The following is a 16,742-nucleotide window of genomic DNA, read 5'->3' on the forward strand; positions in this document are numbered from 1 at the left end:
ATTTTACCCCCTTTCTGACAAGAGCACTTTTTACAATTTGACACTGCATCGCTTTAACTGACAATTGCGCAGCCATGCAATGCTGTACACAAATGAAGTTTGTATCCTTTTTTCACACAAATAGGAATGGTCTGCACAAAAGTTATAGCTTCTACAAACTATGGGAAAGATTTATGCAATTTTTATGTCATTTTTATTATTATTATTATTATTATTATTATTATTATTATTATTATTATTATTTTACTAGTAATGGCAGTGATCTGCGATTTTTAGCAGTACTGGGACATTGCGGCGGACAGATCGGACACTTTTGACACATTTTTGGGGCCATTGACATTTATACAGTGATTAGTGCTATAAAATGCACTAATTGCTGTGTAAATGTCACTACCAGGAAATGGGTTAACACTAGGGGGTGATCAAGGGGTTAACTGTGTTCCCTAGTTAGTGTAACTGTATGGGGATAGGACTGACTGAGGGAGGAGACATATCACTGTTCCTACTTAGTAGGAACAAACAATTTGTCTCCTCTCCCCTGACAGAACAGGGATTTGTGTGTTTACAGCAGCAATAGCCCGACAGGGGCTTCAACCCTGCTCCATTCTATTAATTATTTTTTTAGCTTTAGCTGGATATACCTTTTTTAGATTTCCCACAAAAAATAAGGCCAATCATTTTATTAAATATCATTTTACTAATACAGAGGGGTTAAAGGGAGACTAGACATCTTCGAAGGCACAGCTCGCAGGCGAGGAGGGTCTGCTTCTTAGGGGAAAAAGGCTTAAACTGCCTTAAAGGTTTACCCCACCTTGTCGCATTCAAGGGCCCCTAACCTCTCAATAGTTCCTGGTAACCAGTAGCAGTCCCCTTTCCGACAAGGTAAGTCAATGCCTTAAAAAAATGAAAAAAAAATGATATAAAACAATGCAGCTGTAAGAAGTGTGCCCTCTTTTTGTCTTTTTTTTGCAAAACTTGTTTTCAGCTTTGGCTAGAGTAGAGAGCATTAGAAACCCTGACAGTTTTTATTGCAGTCTGTTCCCCCATTAGGGAGATTCACCCTCCCTATTTGCCCTGTTTACCATTATCATTGACAGAGAAAACGAAAAGAAAATACCAAATTTTGGTTTGTCCCCAGAAAAGTGATAAAATCTTTCAATAGGGGCACTAGTTCTGGTGACCTGGGGGTCCCCAAGGAATTCCCTTAATTTGCAGAGATTTCCTCTCACTTCCTGTTTGGCTATGGGACAGGAAGTGAAGGAAAATCTATAACCTTCCCTTGCCCTATCCAAAATAAAAAAAAGTTTTGCCTATAGTTCTACTTTAAAATGGACACTACTGTTAACCTAATTAAAACTCTGAAATGAACGCAGATTCTATGATCCGGGCAGTCCATACTCCTACCTTCAATTAGTTACAGTAGGTCAGTTTTGTAAATTTCTCAAAAGACAAGGGGATGGGTTATTACACAATGGGGTTGACTTAATAAAACTGGAGAGCGCCAAACCTGGTGAAGCTCTTCATGGTAGCCAATCAGCTTCTAACTTCAGCTTTGGGCAAAAAAAAAACAAAGCTGATGGTTTCTATCCAGAACTGCACCAGATTTGGCACTCTCAAGGTTAAGTAAATCAACCCCAATATATATTTATTCCATTGGGCGGATCAAATCCTTGACTGGCAGTTCCAATTCACTTTAAACTGCCTAGGGAGAAGGTTAGAAAAAGCTGAGGCAACATCACAGGACATATGACCTGCTCCAGCTTAGCCCCACACCCAACCCAATATGGGCCATAGTAACATGTCAAGGGATTTCCTTCACACTAAGCTGTGTGTAGTTTACATTAAAGGAGGGGAGCATGAGCAGTGTGGTGGCAGTGGCTCTGTGAGCCCACAGATAGTTGCCACCACACAACTGGTAACCAGGGCTGGTGCAAGGATTTTTGACACCCTAGGCGAAACCTTGTTTTGCCACCTACCTGGCTATACCCCGGACTCCACCCCCTTCTCCTTGCCCACGTAAACCCTACCTTTTTAATGAAGCACCCATCAAATGCAACCCACCAGCTCCCATTAAATGCAGCCTCATCAGTGCCCATCAAATGTAGCCTCACCAGTGCCCATCTAATGCAGCCTCACCAGCGCCCATCTAATGCTGCCTCACCAGTGCCCATCAAATGCAGCCTCACAGTGCCCATCAATGCAGACTACCAGTGCCCATCAATGCAGCCTACCAGTGCTTATCAATGCAGCCTACCAGTGCTCATCAATTAATGTTTTCTAGCTTCCATTCATTCGGGAGTCAGGACATAGACACAGTCCTCCGCCGCCGCTGCGCCTCTGACACTATGTGCGAACGAAGCGGCAGCTGTCTGCTGATTTTGAGACTTAGTTGCTTGCTGCAGAGAGAAGAGAGTAGAAATGTGGTCGGGTGCCCTAGGCAGAAGGGCACCCTAGGCGGCTGCCTAGTTTGCCTAGTGGTAGCACCGGCCCTGTTGGTAACTGCATGCTGCAGTAACTTATCTATAAATACAAAATTTATAGCCAAACAAGGGATTTTTCATTTTTCATTTAATTACGTTTTGATAAGGCTTCATGGAACCCTGGTTGAGAAATCCTGCTAAAGTTCAACTGCAGCTGTTACGTTTTATGGCCTTGAAAATTAAAAGCTTTTTCAGTTATACTTGATAGCATTTATTTTTTGAAACTGTGTAACATCTAGGCATTGACAGTGTGTGCAAAAATGTATCTTTTATGTTCCATCTCCCAAATTTCTTTAAGGGTCCATTTACACAGTTGCATTTTAATGCTAGCCTTGCAACACGTTAAAACGCATGTTTCCAAATTCTCCATAATAAAAATCGTATCTGATTCCATCTCATCTCTGTAGTGTGGTGCATTTTTAGAATTACGGCATGTCTGTTTTTCCCTGCATTTTTTCATGTGCTGGGAGGTTAATAAAAGTCATAGGCAATGCATCAAAATGCATGTAATATGGCAACAGGTATTAACAAGCCTTGGTCAATGGCTTTGAACTTTATCCATTCCAAAACCAAAAATCAAAAACACATTGAAACTTCACATTAGCACGCATCAACAATGCACGTCAACGCACATAGGAAACAAACATCAACGCATGACTTGCCCAACTTGCCTAAAGCTGGCCATACACCATACAATTTTCTTATTCTATTTTCTTTAGATTTACCTTCAACTATGTAGTGCAAGGCCCTGCCTGATTGCATACAAATTAAAAGTGTTTAGGTCTGACCTCATATTATATGGGTTTTGGTAAATCTAAAGGAAAATTGTACAAGAAAATTGTATAATTTATGGCCAGCCTTAAGCCCTGTACACACGCTCGGTTTTCACGGCGGTAAAAAGTCCACCGTCAAAACAAAGGGGAAAGCCGAGAACCCGGCAGGAAAACCGTGTGTATGCTCCATGGGCACTGCCTCACAGTGTTTTCCATAGAGTATTAGTAAATCTGGCGGCAAAAAAGCTGTCGGGAATCACCATGGGAAAATAGAGAGCAGGTTCTCTATTTTCCCGTCGGGATTCCTGTCTGTTTTCCTGAGGGGAAAACTGCTAGGAAGCATACACACATCCGGTTTTCCCGGCCAAAAGCTCTCTTGGCAGTTTTCCTGGCAGGAAAACCGGTCGTGTGTACTGGGCTTTTCTCTCCAAAAAACACACCTCTACACACACCAGATCTAAATGGGCCCTCCCAACTCCTAGATTCAAATCACTTCAATAGTACAAACTACAAAAACAACGACTTCTGTACCTTTCCAGTCTGCATTCGACAGTACTGTGGGCTCAAGTGTGACAGAGTAAACCTGACGTCAATTAAAACTACAGTGCTCCAGTGCACATAGTTTGTGCTGCATACAAGAACTCTTGTTAAGCTGGCCATACACCGATATATTTTTTTTCCAATTCCTGCTAATCAGACAATTATGTCGAAGGTTTATGGCCAGTTTTAATCTTTAAATTGATCATTGCGGAGCCCCTTGAATTCTAGATCCAGACTGCACATGGTTTCTTGACTTCTGCCCAAGTCAACATAAAGCCCCACCCCTGCTTTAATTAAGCTCTTTAGTTGTCAAATAATAAAAATTCAGTAGAGTCTTTGGCATTAGTTAGCACCCCTTCCTTATTGCTCTTCCAGGCAAGGTTAATAATGTCACTGGTCCCAAAAAAAAATTCAAACGTGTCCGATCTGTCTGCTGCTATGTTGCAGTCGCAGTCGCAGATTACTAGTAAAAAAAAAAATAATGATAAAAATGCCCTAAATCTATCCCGTATTTTGTAGACGCTATAACTTTTGCGCAAACCAATAAATATACGCTTGTTGCGATTTTTTACCATAAATATGTAGTAGAATACATATTGGCCTAACTGATGAAGAAATTTATTTTTTTACATTTTTTGGGGAATATTTATTATAGCAAAAAGTTTAAAAAAATATTGTTTCTTTTGATTCTTTTTTCGTTTATAGAGCAAATAAATAAAAACGCAGAGGTGATCAAATACCACCAAAAGAAATCTCTATTTGTGGGAAAATAATTATATAAATTTTGTTTGGATACAACGTCGCACGACCACGTAAATGTCAAATGACGCAGTACCATAACACAAAAATGGCCTGGTCATTAAGGGGGTTAATCCTTCCAGGGCTGAAGTGGCTAAATAAGGACATGTGCATTTAAGTGTGTTGTGGTGCATTTTACCATGTTCCAGTACAGTTCAACGCAAAAAAAAATGAAGCATGTCAGGCCCCGTACACACGGCCGAGGAACTCGACGTGCCAAACACATTGAGTTCCTCGGCCAGTTCAGCCCTGAAGCCGCCGAGGAGCTCGGCGGGCCGAGTTCTCCCATAGAACAACGAGGAAATAGAGAACATGTTCTCTATTTCCTCGCCGAGGTCCTCGTCGGCTTCCTCGGCGAAATTGTACACACGGCCGGGTTTCTCGGCAGAATTCAGCCAGAAACTCGGTCGGAAGCTGAATTCTGCCGAGGAAACTGGTCGTGTGTACAAGGCTTTACACTTTTTTTTTTCTGGAACGTCCTGGAACTGACCGCACTGGTGTAAACGATGCCACTGGAAACCATATGACCTACTGTCCATGCATTTTGATGCAGGAAAAAAAATGCACTGAACTGTATGTGGTGTGAACCAGCCCTGAATTTGCTTTGTCACTGTGAAGTTTATAGATTTTAGGGACAGTGGATTTGATTTACCAAATCTGGAGAGTGCAAAATCTGGTGCAGCTGTACATATAAACCAATCAGCTTCCAGTTTTTTTGACAAAGCTTAATTGAACAAGTTAAAGTGGATGTAAACCCAAAAAATGTTTTTGATGTCACAATGTAGAGTATAAGATTTCCAATCATCTGTGCCCAGTCTTGCCACACAGAGTTAATCCAGCTCTGAGAAATCCTCTTTTATTGTTCAGTGAAAATTAACAGACTTCCAGATAAAACCCTGTCTAAATACAAAGTCCATTCCTCTCTCCTTGCTTTGAGTGACAGGTTATTTACATATCTAGCTTGGACATGTTTATTATATGTTATGTTTATCATCATATGAGGTGATCCACAGGTCATTGTATATTACCAGGATGTGTTATGTGGGGGAGGGGTGGATTTCTCACTTTTTATACTGTGGATCACCTCATATGATGATAAACATAACATAACATATGATAAACATGTCCAAGCTAGATATGTAAATAACCTGTCACCCAAATCAAGGAGAGAGGAATTGACTTTTTATTTAGACAGGGTTTTATCTGGAAGTCTGTTAATTTTCACTGAACAATAAAAGAGGATTGCTCAGAGCTGGATTCACTCTGTGTGGCAAGACTGGGCACAGATGATAGGAAATCGTATACTCTACATTGTGACATCAAAAAAAAACTTTAAAGTTAAAAGCTGATTGGCTACCATGCACAACTTCACCAGATTTTGCACTCTCCAGTTTACATGGTCCTTTGTTCAGTTATAGGAAATTATAAGTCATAGAAACATGCACAGTAATATAGCACAAAATCATTTTCAACCAATTGGATTTCATTTTGGTGTAATTCAGTTGAAAATAAGATCATCTTAAAAAGAGTTCACGTACTTTGTACAGACTGTGTAATCAGAGCATTTCAGTGGTCTGTGATGTCATTCAGAATTTTCGGATCTCTGTATTAAAAGAAAGCAAAAAAATCAAAACATGAAAAAGATAAAAATGACAATATGTATTTCAATTTCTGGAAACAGTTCCCTAATGTTCAGCTTGTTCCTGTGCATCGGTTTAAAGTGTATTTCCATGTCTGCAGTCAAATCAGGATAACACATATTTTCGTTACATGTTCCTCATTTACATAGCATTCCTTTCTTAAAGGCGTTGTAAAGGTACAATTTTTTTTTTCCTAAATATCTTCCTTTACCTTAGTGCAGTCCTCCTTCACTTACCTCATCCTTCCATTTTGCTTTTAAATTCCCTTATTTCTTCTGAGAAATCCTCACTTTCTGTTCTTCTGTCTGTAACTACACACAGTAATGCAAGGCTTTCTCCCTGGTGTGGAGTGTCGTGCTTGACCCCTCCCTTGGACTACGGGAGAGTCAGGACGCTCTCTACGTTGCAGATAGAGAAAGGAGGTGTGTGTTAGTGGGTGTCCTGACTCTCCTGTAGTCCAAGGGAGGGGGCGAGCACGACACTCCACACCAAGAAGAAAGCCTCGCATTACGGTGTTGAGTTACAGACAGAAGAACAGGAAGTGAGGATTTCTCAGAAGAAATTAGGACATTTAAAAGCAAAATGGAAGGATGAGGTAAGTGAAGGAGGACTGCACTAAGGTAAAGGAAACTATTTAGGGAAAAAAATTGTAACTTTACAACCCCTTTAAACTAGCTACTTAGCTTATCTCTATGTAAAGTTAAGGAGAGAGCTATGGAGTTAAAAGTTACCATAACTACCTGGTCTGTACTCTGCTATTAGATCTCTCTATCAAGCCTCGTACACACGACCGAGAAACTCGACGGGCGAAACACATAGTTTTGCTCGTCGAGTTCCTTGTTAGGCTATCGAGGATCTTCGCGAGCCAAATTTCCCCATTCCCGTCGAGGAAAAAGAAGACATGCTCTCTTTTTGGCTCGACGAGATCTTCAACAGTTTCCTCGTCGAAAAATGTACACACGACCGGTTTCCTTGGCAAAAAAAAAAAACAGCAAGTTTCTTGCTGGTTTTTGCCGAGAAACTCGGTCGTGTGTACGAGGCCTGAGTTGTAAACTAGATGTGCATACTATCAGTCCCAACAAAGAATTAAAATAATATTAAACCCAAGACCAAAACTTTTATAAAGTTGCAGCTTACTAATCATTAGATGTGGTGGCTGCATTACATTTTTTTTTTTTAAGGCTTTTTCGCTCTGTTTTGACCTGGAGATCTGGCCAGTAGCATGCCTCAGGGAGGATTTACTAAAACTGGTGCAGCTGTGCATAGTAGCCAATCAGCTTCTAACTTCAGCTTGTTCAATTAAGCTTTGACAATCAGTCCCCCGTTTACATCGGCGTGATTTGATATGTCAAATTGCATGCCAAATCGCAGCCTATTGCCAGCACCGGCACTGTCACAATCGGTGCGATGCCGACTTTGCGGCGCTGCACTGATTTCCAAAAGTAGTTCCTGCACTACTTTTGGCGACTTTGGGGTAAATTTCAAAAGACATCTGTGCATGAGCCCACACAGGTGTCTCTCAAATCGCCCCCCCCGAACTCGCACTGAAATGCGTGTGAGTTCACCTGAAGAACAAACCCGCGTTCAGTGTAAACGAGGGCTGAAACCTAAAATTAGATTGATTAGTATGCACAGCTGCACCTGGTTCTTTGTGTACCCGTTTAAAGCGGAGGTTCACCCAAAAACAATTATATACCATTACATCCAGCATACTTCCGCCATCTACAGTATGCTGTTTTTTGTTTTTTTTTGCCGTACATACCGTTTTATCGTTATTTTCCCCCCCAGCTTCTGGGTTCTGGCTCCCGCAGGAGTGGGCGTTCCTATTGAGAGGTTAGATGATTGACGTCTGGTGAAAAACTTCCCTTGGCGCATAAGGCGCGTCACCAGTTTTCCGTAAATAGCCAACCTGCGAGTCTGCTCTATACGGCGCCTGCGCCCGCCATGTAGAGCTGACTGCGCAGGCGCCATATAGAGCTGACTCGCAGGTCGGCTATTTACGGAAAACTGGTGACGCGCCTTATGCGCCAAGGGAAGTTTTTCACCAGACGTCAATCATCTAACCTCTCAATAGGAACGCCCACTCCCGTGGGAGCCAGAACCCAGAAGCCGGGGGAAAAAAACGATAAAACGGTATGTACGGCAAAAAAAAAACAGCATACTGTAGATGGCGGAAGTATGCTGGATGTAATGGTATATAGATGTTTTTTAGGGTGAACCTCCGCTTTAAGTAAATCTATCCCCTCCTGTATTGTGAATCCACTCTGAATGAATAAGCTCAGTGTAGGGGGGAAGGAAGTGTGTGTGTGTGGGGGGGAGGGGGATTGTGTTAAACTAGCAGATTTAAATACACTAGCAAACTGAAATCAATTCCAGTTAACAATAGTTTGTCTCAACCCTCTAAACTGATACATCAGGAATAGACCTATTTATTTGGAAAATGACAGACTTACTGGCTAGATCGCCTGAAGAAAATAGAAGAAAGAACGCCTAAAAAGCAATCCTACTCCAAAGAAACAACTAAAAAGGTAAGAAATATATATTGTTTTTTTATTTATTTTTAGGTATACTGAAGGCGGACACATATAAAAAATAATGGGGGGTTCTCAAATTTGACAGCAAAGATCGCTCTACACTTTAGGATGTATAATCTGTGAGTGGTATTATTATTATTGTTATATATTTTATTTATATACTGTATATAGAAGGTTTTCAGTTGATTGGTTCATGTTTTTCTTCTGGTTGAACTAGATAGACTGTGTAATTATCAGCCAGATGTTGTGGTACTACATAACCCAGCATTCCCTACCCAATGATTATACCTAGGACATGGTAACTGTATCCCTAGATATTATAAGCATGCTCTGAAGGGGATAGAACACCATATCATTTCAGCTCCAGTACAGCAGGTGTAAATGAAGCATTTTGTGTAACTGAAGAATAAGGCGATCCCAGTAAGTGACAATATGCTCTCTCCTGTCTGATGGGGACACCTGAGCAGTCTGTCCTTGTCCCTGCATGCACCTGTCTGTCTGGGAATCAAATGGGCGTGAATAAGCATGGTACTCATTGCCATGTGGCAGGCATGGCACGCCTTCCAGCGATCAGGGTGATGAGAGCTGCCCATTAGATGACAGTCTGTGCACACAAGTCTTAGTATGACGTCACTCCCCTCTGCAAACCCTCAACTTTGCCTGGAATGTGAGTGTTTATTTAAAAAAAAAAAAGGATGACTTCAGAGTGAGGAGAGGCAGAAACTGCCATCAGATCGCAAAGCTTTTCACCCAAGGCTTAACCCCATCAGTGCATGGGCAAACACCCCTAAATGGTCCTCTACACAGAGCTTGGTTATCAGAGCCTAACAAGGGCACTGGATACTGACAGGGTTAAACGTATTTATTTACACTGGCTGATGTGGACAGTAAAAGATAGTAACAAATGAAAGAAAAAAGTTTGTAAACTTTTATAAAGGAATAAAAAAGTTTACAAACAAAACAAATGTTGTATCCGCTGCCTGTGGCCATCAGTTGCACTGCATTTGGGCAAATAATCATTGGTATCAGTTACTATTGGCAAAAGTTTCCCTTTCATTTCATTTACTAAAGGCAAATAAGCTGTTCACATTGCAAGGAACTTTCCCTTAGCTTGGTGAATGTGGAAAAGCTGTGCTGACTTCCATCATCCAATTATGTGCAAGCGAAACACTGTTTTATTTATTTCTCTTGAAGGTGAATGTGAATTATTTTCTAAAGTGAATTTTCACCACCTAGCTTTGCAGGGCGAACAGAACAGCTTATTTGCCCTTAGTAAATCAACTCCATCACTGAAATCTGTGCTCCATTGTGCCCTGGATACATACGACATGTTCATTGTGCCCTGGATACATATGGCATGCTCATTGTGCCCTGGATACATATGGCATGTTCATTGTGTCCTGGATACATATGGCATGCTCATTGTGCCCTGGATACATATGGCATGCTCATTGTGCCCTGGATACATAGGGCATGTTCATTGTGCCCCGAATACATATGGCAAGTTTATTGTGCCCTGGATACATATGGCATGCTCATTGTGCCCTGGATACATATGGCATGCTCATTGTGCCCTGGATACATATCGCATACTCTTTGTGCCCTGGATACACATCGCATGCTCATTGTGCCCTGGATACATATGGCATGCTCTTTGTGCCCTGGATACAGATCGCATACTCATTGTGCCCTGGATACACATCGCATGCTCATTGTGCCCTGGATACATATCGCATGTTCATTGTGCCCTGGATACATATCGCATGCTCATCGTGCCCTGGATACATATCGCATGTTCATCGTGCCATGGATACACATCGCATGCTCATTGTGCCCTGGATACATATGTCGTGTTCATTGTGCCATGGATACATATCGCATGCTCATTGTGCCCTGGATACATATGTCGTGTTCATTGTGCCCTGGATACATATGGCATGTTCATTGTGCCCTGGATACATATGTCGTGTTCATTGTGCCATGGATACATATCGCATGCTCATTGTGCCCTGGATACATATCGCATGTTCATTGTGCCATGGATACATATGGCATGTTCATTGTGCCCTGGATACATATGGCATGTCCATTGTGCCCTGGATACATATGGCATGTTCATTGTGCCATGGATACATATGGCATGTTCATTGTGCCCTGGATACATATGGCATGTTCATTGTGCCCTGGATACATATCGCATACTCATTGTGCCCATACATATCGCATGCTCATTGTGCCCTGGATACATATCGCATACTCATTGTGCCCTGGATACATATCGCATGTTCATTGTGCCCTGGATACATATCGCATGTTCATTGTGCCCTGGAAACATATGGCATGTTCATTGTGCCCTGGGTACATATCGCATGTTCATTGTGCCCTGGGTACATATCGCATGTTCATTGTGCCTTAATGCATTTGACAAAAAAAATCTGTAGCTGTTCTATGATGTAGTGGGGTTGATTTACTAAACATGGCCAGTGCAAATCTGGTGCTGCTCTGCATAGAAAGCTATCAGCTTATTTTTTGTCAAAGATTAACTAAAAAATCTAAAATTAGGAGCTGATTGGCTACCATGCACAGCTGCACCAGATCATGCACTTTCCAGTTTTAGTAAATCAACCCCACTGCATGCTACCCACAACAAGCAATCATATTGCTTTATTCATTCCCGAAGAGTCAGAACAATGGCAGATATGCATTGTTGGGTTGCTATGGGTTACTGCATGTTCTCCTATTCCCAGTGACTCCCTTTCCAGACTGCCATGCCTCTCCATATAGATGGGATGCATTCCCTGCCTGCAAGGAACCATATACATTAATACATATGTCGCGCCTATTCCTGAGGCCGGCTGGAATAATTAGCACATATGTTCTAAGTGGTTGATAGTTTTGTGAGCAATAAAGCAATTACCCATCGCCTGGGCTGACAGTCCCTCTAAGTAAACTCCAACCAGCAGTTAATTGGAAAAGTCATTTTATCTCCATTGTCTCCAATTAGTCTTGCTAAACTACTACACCCAACTAGCTGCTTTGAGGCTAATTTAGCCATTTCCATAAACAACAGGTTATCAGAGGGAGCAGGAGCGATGTGCTCTGCTGATCGCACCATCCCTTGCCCACTTGTGGTATGCCGGCTAAAAAAAAACGAACCTTATTGGCCAAGGCGAGTCCAAAATGCCATATTTTGTGGTTTGTGTTAAGTCTAAAAAAAAATACTGTCATTTAATTTCGTAAAAATAAATCTAAGAATGTAACAGCCTGTAGCATTACTATTACAAAAGTAATAAGTAAAGAAAAAATTAAGTAAAAAAAAAAAATAAAGAAAAAAGTAAAGCCTATTGCAAAAAGTAACTACATGTATTTAACAACCTCCAAAAATAATATCCTAAAAGCACTAGTGAGATCATTAGCAGTAATGTAAAAATAATCCAAAAATCATCATTATTTTCTTTTAACTGGTGAAATTAAAATAAAATTCAGTTAAATTCGGGGCAGGCATTGCACATTGATGGCAGGTTTAGGGTAGACAATGTCCATCTCTTGGCAAGGTTTCCTAGGCTCAACTATCTCAAAGGATTAAAATATATATATATAGTGAATTAAAGGTTCTAGGAAAAAGCTGAAGGAGGATTGTCACCTTAGTAACAAAGTATTCACTTCAAGGAATTTACTGCCTTCCAGGACAGACCTGATAGCGGCTGTAGCCCGAGCTCTGGGGGCAGCTTGTCAGCTTTTAACATCAACTTGTGAACCTAAAAAAAAAAGAGGGAGAGAGAAAAACACCATGAGCATTTCTTCTGTGTCTGGTCAGTCAGGGTGAGTGAGAGTCCTGACATCACTCTAGTATAGGGCTGCGCTATCTGTGCCCAGATACAGGGAACATGCATATATGAAGGCAGCAAGTGTTTTTTTTTTTTCTTAAAAATAGATGTAGTGTCCTACAAATAGAATACATGCTGAATCAAAAATATGGATGGACCTGGTAGTTTTTAAAGTGTGTCAAAGTATGTATACAGTACAAATGTATAATTAAAATGATGTACAATATAACATAGCGGTTTTCTCCCTTATATAGATATATTTTTGTATTTCCTCTATGCTGTTATGTCATGTGCATACAACTTGAAAAGCTTAGATAATACACCAAATGATATAAAGTATAACATAGTGTACAGTCCTACAATGGCTTGTTTATTTAATTTATGCTGTTATTTAACTTAATAAACATAAATTGTACATAAAATAATATACATGTTGTACATAATGTACAATTTTCTCCTTTATACAATGTCTTTTTTTATTTCCTGTATGCTGTTATCTGTATAAAACTTGAAGGACTTAGATAATACATAAAATGATATATAGTATAACACAGTGTGGCTTTTTTTTATATCATGTATGCTGTTATCTGTATAAAACTTGAAAAACTTAGATAATACATAAAATGATATATAGTATAACATAGTATGGCTTTTTTTATATCATGTATGCTGTTAAATGTATAAAACTTGAAAAACTTAGATAACACATAAAATGATATATAGTATAACATAGTATGGCTTTTTTTATATCATGTATGCTGTTAAATGTATAAAACTTGAAAAACTTAGATAACACATAAAATGATATATAGTATAACACAGTGTGGCTTTTTTTAATATCATGTATGTTGTTATCTGTATAAAACTTTAAGAACTTAGATAATACATAAAATGATATATAGTATAACATAGTGTGGCTTTTTTTTATATCATGTATGCTGGTAACTGTATAAAACTTGAAAAACTTAGATAATACATAAAATTATATATAGTATAACACAGTGTGGCTTTTTTATATCATGTTTGCTGTTATCTAACCTAATAAACATAAATTATACATAAAATGATATACAATATAACTCTGCTTTATAGAATGACTTTTTGCTTTCCTCTATGTTTAAAACTTAATAAACATAGATAATACATACAATATGTAACATTTTCTATAGGTCTCTCCTTTTTGCAATGTATTTTTTTCACTTCCTGCTATCTGTATAAGTTGAAAAACGTATACATAAAATAATAAATAGCATAACATAGCGTGCAGTCCCTGCTTTATACCATACCTTTTTTATATTATGTTATATGTATAAAACTTAATAAACATAAATATCCATAATATAATATAACATTGCACTTTCTTTCTTTTTTTTCCCTCCAAGCTGTTATCTGTATAAAATCTAATAAACATAAATTATACATAAAACTAATACACAATGAAGAAAATATATAAAAGTTGTAGAAACTTTAAGGGGGAACACGTTATAAATACACACTGTAAGGACAGATAGATAGATAAATAGATAGACAGATAGATTTTTTTCTTCTTCTTTTTAAGTCTAATGAAGTTCAATAAGGAATGTTTAAATTGCTTTGAGCCCCAGTGTAGATGCATTTGCACCCTATAAAGAATAGAGCATTTTAGTTTAGAGGCAGACTTTTTTTCCTATTAAGAGCGATTAGATGGTGTCTATTCAGAGTTGCTGATCCAGAGAGAAAATGGGAGTAGATAAAAGGAGACTTCAAGTGACCTTCTCGTCTCTTTCACACCAACCTGAGCCTAGAATAGCCTGAGCTCTTACAATAGAGCTCTCCATTTCAGACTCCCAGGACCCGGCTGAAGGGTTAATGTAGCCTGCAACTTTCACACACACAACAAGCACACTCCCCGGGCTGGAGCCGGGTCACACAAGTCCTTTTTGTGCAGACCTGTTGGGACACTTCAAGCTGTTTAGGACCTCACTAGTTCTGCTAAATTAGACACACTTTTCTCCCCCAGAGAGAGAAAACTAGCAGGCAACAATGCAGAGGTATATTTATTGTATGGAACCAGAGAGAGGAAAATCACTCTAGATGCATTCAAGCGATTTCTTGCTTCAGTTAATTGAGATATAGAATTTAAATTAAGAAGCCCTGGTTATAAGAAACCAAGAAGAAGAAAAAAAGAGAGGACGCCAAATAGGAACACTTTGAGACTTTTGCTGACTTTCTGAATATTTAAAGAATTATATATTTTTTGGGGGACAATACATAAGAACAGACATACCCTGTGATTAAAAAAAATTAAAATAAAAAATAAAATATGAGAATTGTTGCTTTCATAATTAAGGGTGGGAATAAACCACGTAATAATGATGCCATATTTAACTAATTCAATTTTATTGCAATATATCGTATTTAAATTGCCCATTCTAAACCTATAGTCCTCCCTTTCTGTACATGGGACAGTGTGTCTCCCCTTCCATAGTAGTTTATTCTACTTGTTTTATCAAGGTTTATTCATTTTAAATAAAGTTTATTAACTTGTTTTTTTAGTGTAGCTGTGTGCATATCTAATATATTTAATTATGGATTATACTGAAAGAGTGATTTTATATTGTTTGTCTAAAAGCATTAAGGCTATGAATTCAGCATTTAAAAGTATGAGTTTCACAGATAATTCCATAGTAATACAACTCATGCATGTACAGTATTATATATTTAGAAAAGCAAATTCTATACTTTCTTAGTTTTCCTTTACACACTGCATATGAAATCTAAAAAAAAAAAAAAAACATAACTTGTGTAGGCATATACAGGTACAGGCATACCCCACTTTTAAGTACACAATGGGGTTTATTTACTAAAGCTGGAAAGTGCAAAATCAGGCTCACTTCTCCATAGAAGCCAATGAGATTCTAACTCCAGCTTGTTCAATAAGCTTTGGTAATACAACCTGGAAGTGAGTTGTATTTTGCACTTTCTAGCTTTAGTAAATAAACCCAATTGTGTTCTTAAAAGTGGGGTATGCCTGTATACCTCACTTTTAAGTACACAATATGGCTTATTTACTAATGGTGGAAAGCGAAAAATCAGGCTTATTTATGCATACAAACCAATGAGCTTCCAGGTTTTATTACCAAAGCTTATTGAACAAGCTGGGGTTAGAATCTCATTGGCTTCTATGGAGAAGTGAGCCTGATTTTGCACTTTCCAGCCTTAGTAAATAAACCCCATTGTGTACTTAAAAGTGGGGCATTCCTGTAAGGTGTTTATTATAACTATATCGGTGAATCTTTTGATAAAGGTTTAAGCTATAAATTCCAAGTCTCTATTTTCAACACAATAGTTGTGATCTTATATTACAAAGTAGGATTAATAACTCCAGGTTGCACCATAACCAAACTGCCACTGATTATTTGCAACTTGTAACTTGTGGATATAAACTTTATAGTAAACAATATAAACCTGTACTTGATAGAAATGGATATAAATACTAAACTTGTAATTGATATAAGCAATAATTACTTGTAACTGTACTTGTAACAATAAAAACTTGTAATAAATATAAACATAAACGTGTAACTGATATATATATATATATACAGCATAACGTGTAACTGATATAAACAATATAGTTTTTCAGTGTAACTGTAGCACCTTCATAACTTATTGATGCAGGGTATATTTCACTATAAGGACAGATTGTTTTTTAAAGTCTGTTTACTGCTTACAATTTGTTCTACGCTGACAGTAATATGAATGTGCATGATTTCATTTCTAAGTGACATCACAATGCAAACTTTCACACTCAGCTGTAAGTTTCTCACACAGTGGTCACATGGAAGCATATACATTAATATTTCCAGTGTATTTCAAAACCAATGCATGCTAGTAAAAGTGAACACACTGAAGCCAGGGGTCATAGCAAGGCTGGATTAATGTTTGACTTTCTGCCTATATTTAGGTATGTCATCCTCGGGTAAACAGTGTGTATGGAGTGCATTACACAATCAGTGAGCAGCCCTTGTGAAGGTTCATTGTAATAGAAGAACACATGTATGGAATGACAAAGCACTCAATACATGCAGCTTATAACATCATAACACCACTATACAAACAATGGTAAAAAAAAAGGAAGAGTAAAAATAAAAAACACCCTAGTCAGCAT

At 38.7% G+C, this 16,742-nt stretch overlaps 1 long non-coding RNA gene across 3 annotated transcripts in view; it reads right to left on the minus strand.

The window, feature by feature from the left end:
- Positions 1 to 16,742, minus strand: part of LOC120931053 — a 44,312-nt gene that overhangs the window by 20,897 nt on the left and 6,673 nt on the right. For 2 of the 3 annotated variants that reach the window (XR_005747810.1, XR_005747808.1), the window contains exons 2-3: positions 12,409 to 12,523; positions 6,130 to 6,194 (exon numbers count right to left, since the gene is read on the minus strand). This is a non-coding gene — a long non-coding RNA (uncharacterized LOC120931053). Of the gene's footprint in view, positions 1 to 711; positions 895 to 6,129; positions 6,195 to 12,408; positions 12,524 to 16,742 lie in introns of those variants that run through there. The other variant, XR_005747811.1, reaches the window with a different exon arrangement.

This window comes from Rana temporaria, chromosome 1 (assembly GCF_905171775.1).
Source record: "Rana temporaria chromosome 1, aRanTem1.1, whole genome shotgun sequence".
NCBI classification, from domain to species: Eukaryota; Metazoa; Chordata; class Amphibia; order Anura; family Ranidae; genus Rana; species Rana temporaria.